This window comes from Pteropus vampyrus, unplaced genomic scaffold, assembly GCF_000151845.1.
Source record: "Pteropus vampyrus isolate Shadow unplaced genomic scaffold, Pvam_2.0 Scaffold272, whole genome shotgun sequence".
Classification (NCBI taxonomy): domain Eukaryota; kingdom Metazoa; phylum Chordata; class Mammalia; order Chiroptera; family Pteropodidae; genus Pteropus; species Pteropus vampyrus.
Window position 1 is genome coordinate 550,071 of NW_011889053.1, and position 6,873 is coordinate 556,943.

At 44.5% G+C, this 6,873-nt stretch overlaps 1 protein-coding gene and 1 pseudogene across 1 annotated transcript in view; both read left to right on the forward strand.

Annotated features, from left to right (window-relative positions):
• ATP8A2 (ATPase phospholipid transporting 8A2) overlaps nt 1–6,873 on the forward strand; it is a 390,044-nt gene that overhangs the window by 128,105 nt on the left and 255,066 nt on the right. The window lies entirely within an intron of this gene.
• On the forward strand, nt 2,077–2,195 carry LOC111729629 (annotated as a pseudogene).

Genomic DNA, 6,873 nt, shown 5'->3' on the forward strand with positions numbered 1-6,873 from the left:
CCTAGGCAACCACTAATCTATTTCTGGCTGTATAGATTTGCCTGTTCTGGACATTCCTTGTAAATGGAATTATTCAATATGTGGTCTTTTGTGACCGGTTTCTTTCATTTATCATAATGTTTTCAAGCGTCATCCACGTTGTGGCATTTCACTTCTGTTTTATTGCCAAATAATATTCCATTGGGATATACTACACGTCATTTGTATATTCATTAGTCGGTGGACATGTGAGTTGTTTATGCTCTTTGACTGCTGTGAATAATGCTTCTGGAACATTCGCGTACAAGTTTTTGTGTGGGTGTGTGCTTTCAGCGGTCTCGAGTGTGTACCTCAGAGCGAAAGTGCTGGGTCATATGGTTACCCTGTGTCTCACCTTTTGAGGAAGTGCTAGACTGTTTTCTAAAGTGATTCCTACTAGCATTTCGCATTCCTACTAGCAAGGTATGAGAGTTCCAACTCTGCCACAACACTTGTTATTATCTTTTTTATTATAGCATCCTAATTCATGTGAAGTGGCATCTCGTTGTCGTTTTGATTGGTATTTCCCTGATGACTAATGATGTTGAACATCTTTTCATGTGCTTATTGGCCATTTGTATATCTTCTGGAGGAATATCTATTCAGATCCTTTGCCCATTTTTTTGGTTGAGTTGTCTCTTTATTACTGAGTTGTAGGCGTTCCTTATATACTCTGGATACGAGTATCTTATCAGATATATGATTTGCAGATATTCTCTTCCATTCCGTAGGTCGTCTTCTCATTTTCTGGGTGGCATTGTCTGAAGCACAAACATTTTTCAATGTAACGAAGCCCAATTTGTCCCCTCATTCTTTCGTTGCTTATGCTTTTCGTGTTTTGGTGTTTTTCCTGATGTAGGTCATGAAGATTTACTCTTCTTTTCTTTTCTGATAGTTTTACAGTTTAGCTCTTACATTTAAGTCATCGGTCCATTTCGAGTTAACTTTTGTATATGACGTGACATAAGGGTCCAGTTTCATTCTTTTGCATATCCAGTTGTCCCAGCACCATTTTGTTGAGAGACTGTTTCATTCCCGTTTGAAGTGTTGGCCAGATTTCTAATTTTAAAAGATCATCCTAACTTGTGGCGTAGAGAATGGTTTAAAGGAGGAGAGATCAACTGGACAAGCATTTATTTAGCTCTCATCATGCAATAAACAGTATTCCAGGCCCTGGAGCAGTGTGATCAGACACAGCTCTGGCCTCGTGTAGGCACTGAGGATGAGGACTCAAATCTAACGGGATAAAGGAAACAAAACAAACAAGATGATTTCAGATTGTGAAAGAAGAAACAGTGATATTGTACATCATAAATTATGTGGATATTGAATATGCAAAACATGAATTACGTGTATGTGTGTGTGTGTGTGTGTGTGTATGTGTGTGTTTTACTTTAATTTCAAATGTGTCTCCACACATGTCAAGTCACACACAAGTTGGGTAAGATGGAGTCAGGTCAACAGACTCCTCTGGAAAGAAAGATGTCGTTAGTTATCATGGCCCCGTTCACTCTACTGTCACCTGTGAGCTTTCACTTAATGTTTGTATCCAACTGCAGGCAGCATTGCCAGAGACTGACAGGCTGAAAGAACAACCGCTCTTTCATTCATTCATTCATTCATCTCATTCATTCATTCATCTCTAGTAAATCAGATCAGAGCAGCTTAGATTAAAGAAGTGAAGAGAAACGGACAGATCTGAGGGGGATCTAGAGATAGAATGGAGAAGACTCTGTAATCAGGTATGAAAGGCAAGAGCAAAGGAGAGGGAACTGCCAAGAATGGTTCTGGGGTTTAGGGTTTTGATGGTAACGATAGCCCCTGAATGCTGGGACTGGGCTCCCTACCGAGGATTTTGGGGGCATTATTTCACATGCTATTCAGAAATACTTCCAAGACAGCTACCACCACGCCACAGTCAGACAAAACCAAGGCTTGGGGCAACGAAATCACTTACCCTCAATCAGAAAACTGTGAAATTGGTAAATAATGGTGCCTTTTACTTCTTCAATTAACTCCTTTTACTTTGTTGAGCATTTCTTTTTAAAAAGTATCCAAGTCTACAGCCAAGCCACCCTGAACGTGCCCGATCCCGTCTGATCTCGGAAGCTAAGCAGGGTCAGGCCTGGTCAGTACATGGATGGGAGACCACCTAGGAAGACCAGGTGCTATAGGCGTAAAAAATAAAAATAAGGGATTGTAAGCTGACAAGGTCCTTGCAATCTGTGAGGTCAACCAGGGGTTGCCTCGCCTAAAAAAAATAAAATAAATTTTAAAAAAAAAGTATCCAAAGATTCAATGAAAAAAAAAAAAATATATATATATATATATATATATATATATATAATTATTCTAATGAAATATTCAATAAAGAAAATTCCAAGGGAAAACTAACCAAAAATATAAAAGAAATTTCCCATATCTCCCTGACTCTATGTCATTTATGACTGTGTTTTGGCGGCTCTACCTCTTTTTTGAGAGATAAACCCTAATCTGAGAACTGCTCTTTGTGTAATTGATCCCGGTCTTGCAGCATGTGCTCCGTTTACAGTTCCTCATGGTGGGGCAAGTACCTGATACACACATGGTGGATTTAAAAATTGAACTTACGCTTACTTCTCTTTGACGGTTTAGTCATTTTCCTCTTACTACGATATATATCTATACGTATATTAGTGCTGAAAGGTCCAGGGGGTGAACGGAACAAGTGGCAGGGCCCCCGGGCCTGGTGCAGGTGGCCTGCTCCCGAAGCGTGTTGTGTGGGCTCCAGCGCTTCATCTGCCCCACGTCAGGACTGGTTCGGTCGCTGGGCTTTAATTTGCCTGGCATCGTGCTGCTTTTCAGAGCGGGGCAGTGACAGTAGAAGCTGGGGGGAGACCACCTCTTTGTCACAGCGAGAAAGTGCGGTGGCTGTTTTAAAATCATGCATTTGTGAAATTCCTTGAGTTGGAGCAACTCTAGAATAAGAAAATTTATTAAGAAACATTTTGCTGTCTCAGAGACTCAGAGTCAGAAGAAATTTAAATGACTAGATATGTCAGTACGTAGTTTTATTTACTACTTGTTTTTGTGACTTTTTTATTGACCTGTGTTTGTGAATCTCTTGGTTCTCTCTAACCCGTCTACCCATTTGTGGTGATGGGAGCTAGCTGCTGGACAAAGCTGAGAGCTCGTTTGCTGTTATTTCACTGCCAATCTGTTGTGTCTGGAGGAATATGGAATTTTTGTCCAAAGAACTGCAAAAATCAATATTTACTGAAAAAAAAGAAAGAAAGAAAGAGAAGGATAAAGAACCAGCAATAATCTAGAAAACATCCTTCAAGAACACCAATACTTAGGCCCAGCCTCTGGAGACAGAATGTAAATCAAGGAAAGAAAAACAGGATAATTAGCCAAGAATAACAATGAAAGATTAAAACACCAGTAAATCGTTTTAACTTGATTTTTAAAAGTTGGTCAGAAGTAATTTTTAGAAACATGTGTGGTTTTATTTAGTGACAAATGAAGTTTGGGAGCGTTTCTTCTGTTGTAACTGGCTTTTGGCACTGATTAGATCAGAATGAATGAATGAATGAATGAATGAATAGAAAGATAAAGTCAGTGCAGAATGGCAGAGGGAGCGAAAGGGAATGCGCCCTGTTCGTGTGTTAAAGCATCCACCCACGCATGTGGATGCCCAGTATATTTGGGGGTTTCAGAAGACTTTTCCCTTCTTTTTTTGCCTCTTTGAATTAAAGCTTGTGTGAAAAGCTCAGAGGTCAGTGTTTGCGGATGCTTTCACCCTGGCCTTCCTCAGCTGAGCACTTACTCCGTGACTCCAGCTCAATGCCGGAGAAGGGCTTCAAGCTCCAGTGTCGAACGGCTTCCCATTTCATGTCTTCCAAATAAAACACTTCCACAGCATCCCAGGCCTGTGCCGGTCGGGGAGCTGCTGATGCTCCCTCAGAGACAAGTAGTCGATTCGCAAAGCAGGAGGAAGATGAGACGCGCGGTTGCTTTGGTGCGATCAACCTTTCAAACCTACAAAGTGCGTTTTTCTGTGAGGCTGCAGACTTCCTGGGCCCGTGTGGATAGTTAGTGAGCAGGGCTGACCTGGAGGTGAGGTGAACTTGGAAGGCACTGCGAGGTAATCAGACAGACAGACAGACAGATATGTTATTCCCGTGACGATCATCTTCTCCACGAGCAGTTCTTGGTTCTTGGTGATCGTTTCTTTAAAGTCTAACTTCTTTTCCATCCACTTGGCTGTCTGCGAATGGTGCTGTGGGCCTCTGCCAAGAACTTCATGTAGCTTCTCTCATTAAACCATCATCACCCAATAGAGGCGAGTTAAACACCATGTCCCAGAGCTGATTTACGTGCCGAACGGCTCAGCCATTTGGGTGTGCCGTCCGGTGACTTCTAGCCACATTCACAGATAGGCACGGCCGTCCTCACAGCCGATTTTAACACATTTTCATCCCCCCCAGGCGTGCGCTCCAACAGCCCCAGCTTCCAGCCCTAAGCACCCACTAATCTACTTTCTGTCTCTACCATCCGCCTCTTCTAGACATTTTGTATAAATAGGATCATAGAACACGTGACTTTTTGTGACCGGCTTCTTCCACTCGGTATGACTTTTCGAGGTTTATTCACGTCGCAGCACGTGTCAGTATTTCACGGCGGGATAACGTTCTGTCGTGTGGTTATAGCGCATTTTGTTCATCCGCTCATCCGTTGGTGGATATCCGGGTTGTTTCTGCCTTCTGGCCGTGCTGCTGGCCACATCCACGTACAGGTTTTTGTGTGGACAGTTTCCATTTCTCTTGGCTGGATGCCGGGGAGCGGGATTGCTGGGCCAGCGGGAGCTGTTTGCTGAACCTTCGAGCAACTGTCGGACCATTTTCTGCCCCGGCTGTGCCATGTTACACTTCCTCCGGCAGGCTAGCTCTCCACATCGACACCATCTCTTGCTGTTGTGTGGCACGGTGTGTTATGTGACTTTGCCACTAGACCACCCCAGTAGGTGTGACGTGGGATCTCACTGTGGGAGCCGTGGCTCCGACCCCACCTTGCAGCCTCCATTCCCACGTGGCCTCCTTGGTCACTTTCCCCCTTCCTTCTCGATGGCAGTGGCGCTAGTCCCTTTTACTCCCTAGGCTTCCGTCAAGGTTGCCACCCAAGGGCCCTACTCCAGTGCTGTTTGGTCCCAGGGCCTCCCTGACCAAGTCCTCAGGGGTCCCCCATTCCCTACAGAGCACCTGAGGGGACAGGTGCTCTGTTATTGGCCTCAGCCCGTGACCCTTAGACAGACTCTCTGCCCAATGAGACTGCATATTTACTGCACCCTGCACGTGCCGTGCGCTGCCGCCCTTGGAGCCCTCGTTCCTGCAGCCCTCCCTCCGTCCCACGAGGCCCCACTGCCCACCCAGATGGAGTGGACTTCCTCCTGCTCCTCCGCACGTGTCATAGTGACACACTTGGCGCTGCTTTATGGCTTCAGACACATTTATGATCCATCTTGACTTTCGTCTCTACATACCAAATATGCATGTGACAGATAAGAGCCACGATAAAATGGCTGCTTTTCTTCGCTCCCTGGCTGAGAAGCTTAACCTTCCCAACGCCATCGAAGACCCCTCTGTACCTAAGATCACGCCTTCTTTTCGATCCCACAGAGGCAACTATTCCGATTGATTTCGTGTTATCACTCACCGGCTTTCCTGCATAGTTTCTGCCGGTCTGTGACCCAGATGGCTTTCCTGTCCATGTGTTTGAGTGTGGAGTAAATGGCATCGTATGGCAACGTGGCTTATTTTGTTAGTATTTCGTCCAAGGTTATTTGCATTCAATCGGTGTTTATTCACATAGCTGCAGTGTATTCATTTTCACTGCTACATAAAGTTCCATTGTGTGACTGTTAACACAACTTATTTTATTATTCTCCTGTCAGTGGACGTTTGGCTCGCTGCCACATTTTTACCATCACACGCAACGAGGCTGAGAAAGTAGTAAATGTCTCCTCGTGCACATGTGCAAATATTTTTCTAGGGTTTGATACTTGGACGTAGACTTGCTTGGTAGTGGGCGATGTGCATTTCCAACTTCACTAAATAACACAAAATTATATTCTTAAGCGAATTGCCAGCAGCATATAAAAGTTTCTCCAGATCTACATCTTTGCCAAAAACACGTCTTTGTAAGGTGTTTATCATCTTACCGACTTTGCAGATATGAAGTGGCTCATCTCCTGGTCCCAATTTCTCCACCTGCTAATGAGATGACTTTTTAAAAAAAAATTTTGGCAATGCATTTTTTTTTTCCTGGCCTCACAGTCTTTTATCGTGCGTTAATTTGGCTGTAACACGTGTCTTTTAGGCAGCATCTGCCTGGCACATCTTTTCCTATCCTTCCGCTTTTGGCTTTTCTGTATGCCTCTTAAGCAACATCTAGCTGGATTTTGTTAGTTTTTGTGTTTCTGACTCCAGGTGGAGGGTCTGTGTAGCTGGAGAATTTTGCCCATTTCCACAGAGGCTACGGCGATTGTCGTGGTTCGGGGTTGGTGAAGAATGTCAGGAATGAGTTTGTGTGTATCCGCTGTGCGAAGCGGCGCTCCAAGATGGCCACGGGACTCCCCGCCCTCTGTTGGATCCCCCTGCGGAACCCGTGAGACCAAGAGTGAGAAGAATTTATGTCCACGGCTCGGTTATGTTTTATGGCAAAGCTGACTTTAAGAAAGGGAGATTATCTGAGCAGACCTGACTTCTGTGAGCCCTCTAAATCTGAGTCGAGAGATCAGAGGTGGGGGAGTCAGAGGTTTCAAACAGTACAATCTGACAGGTTATTGCTGGTTCGAAGATGTAGGGGACCACACGG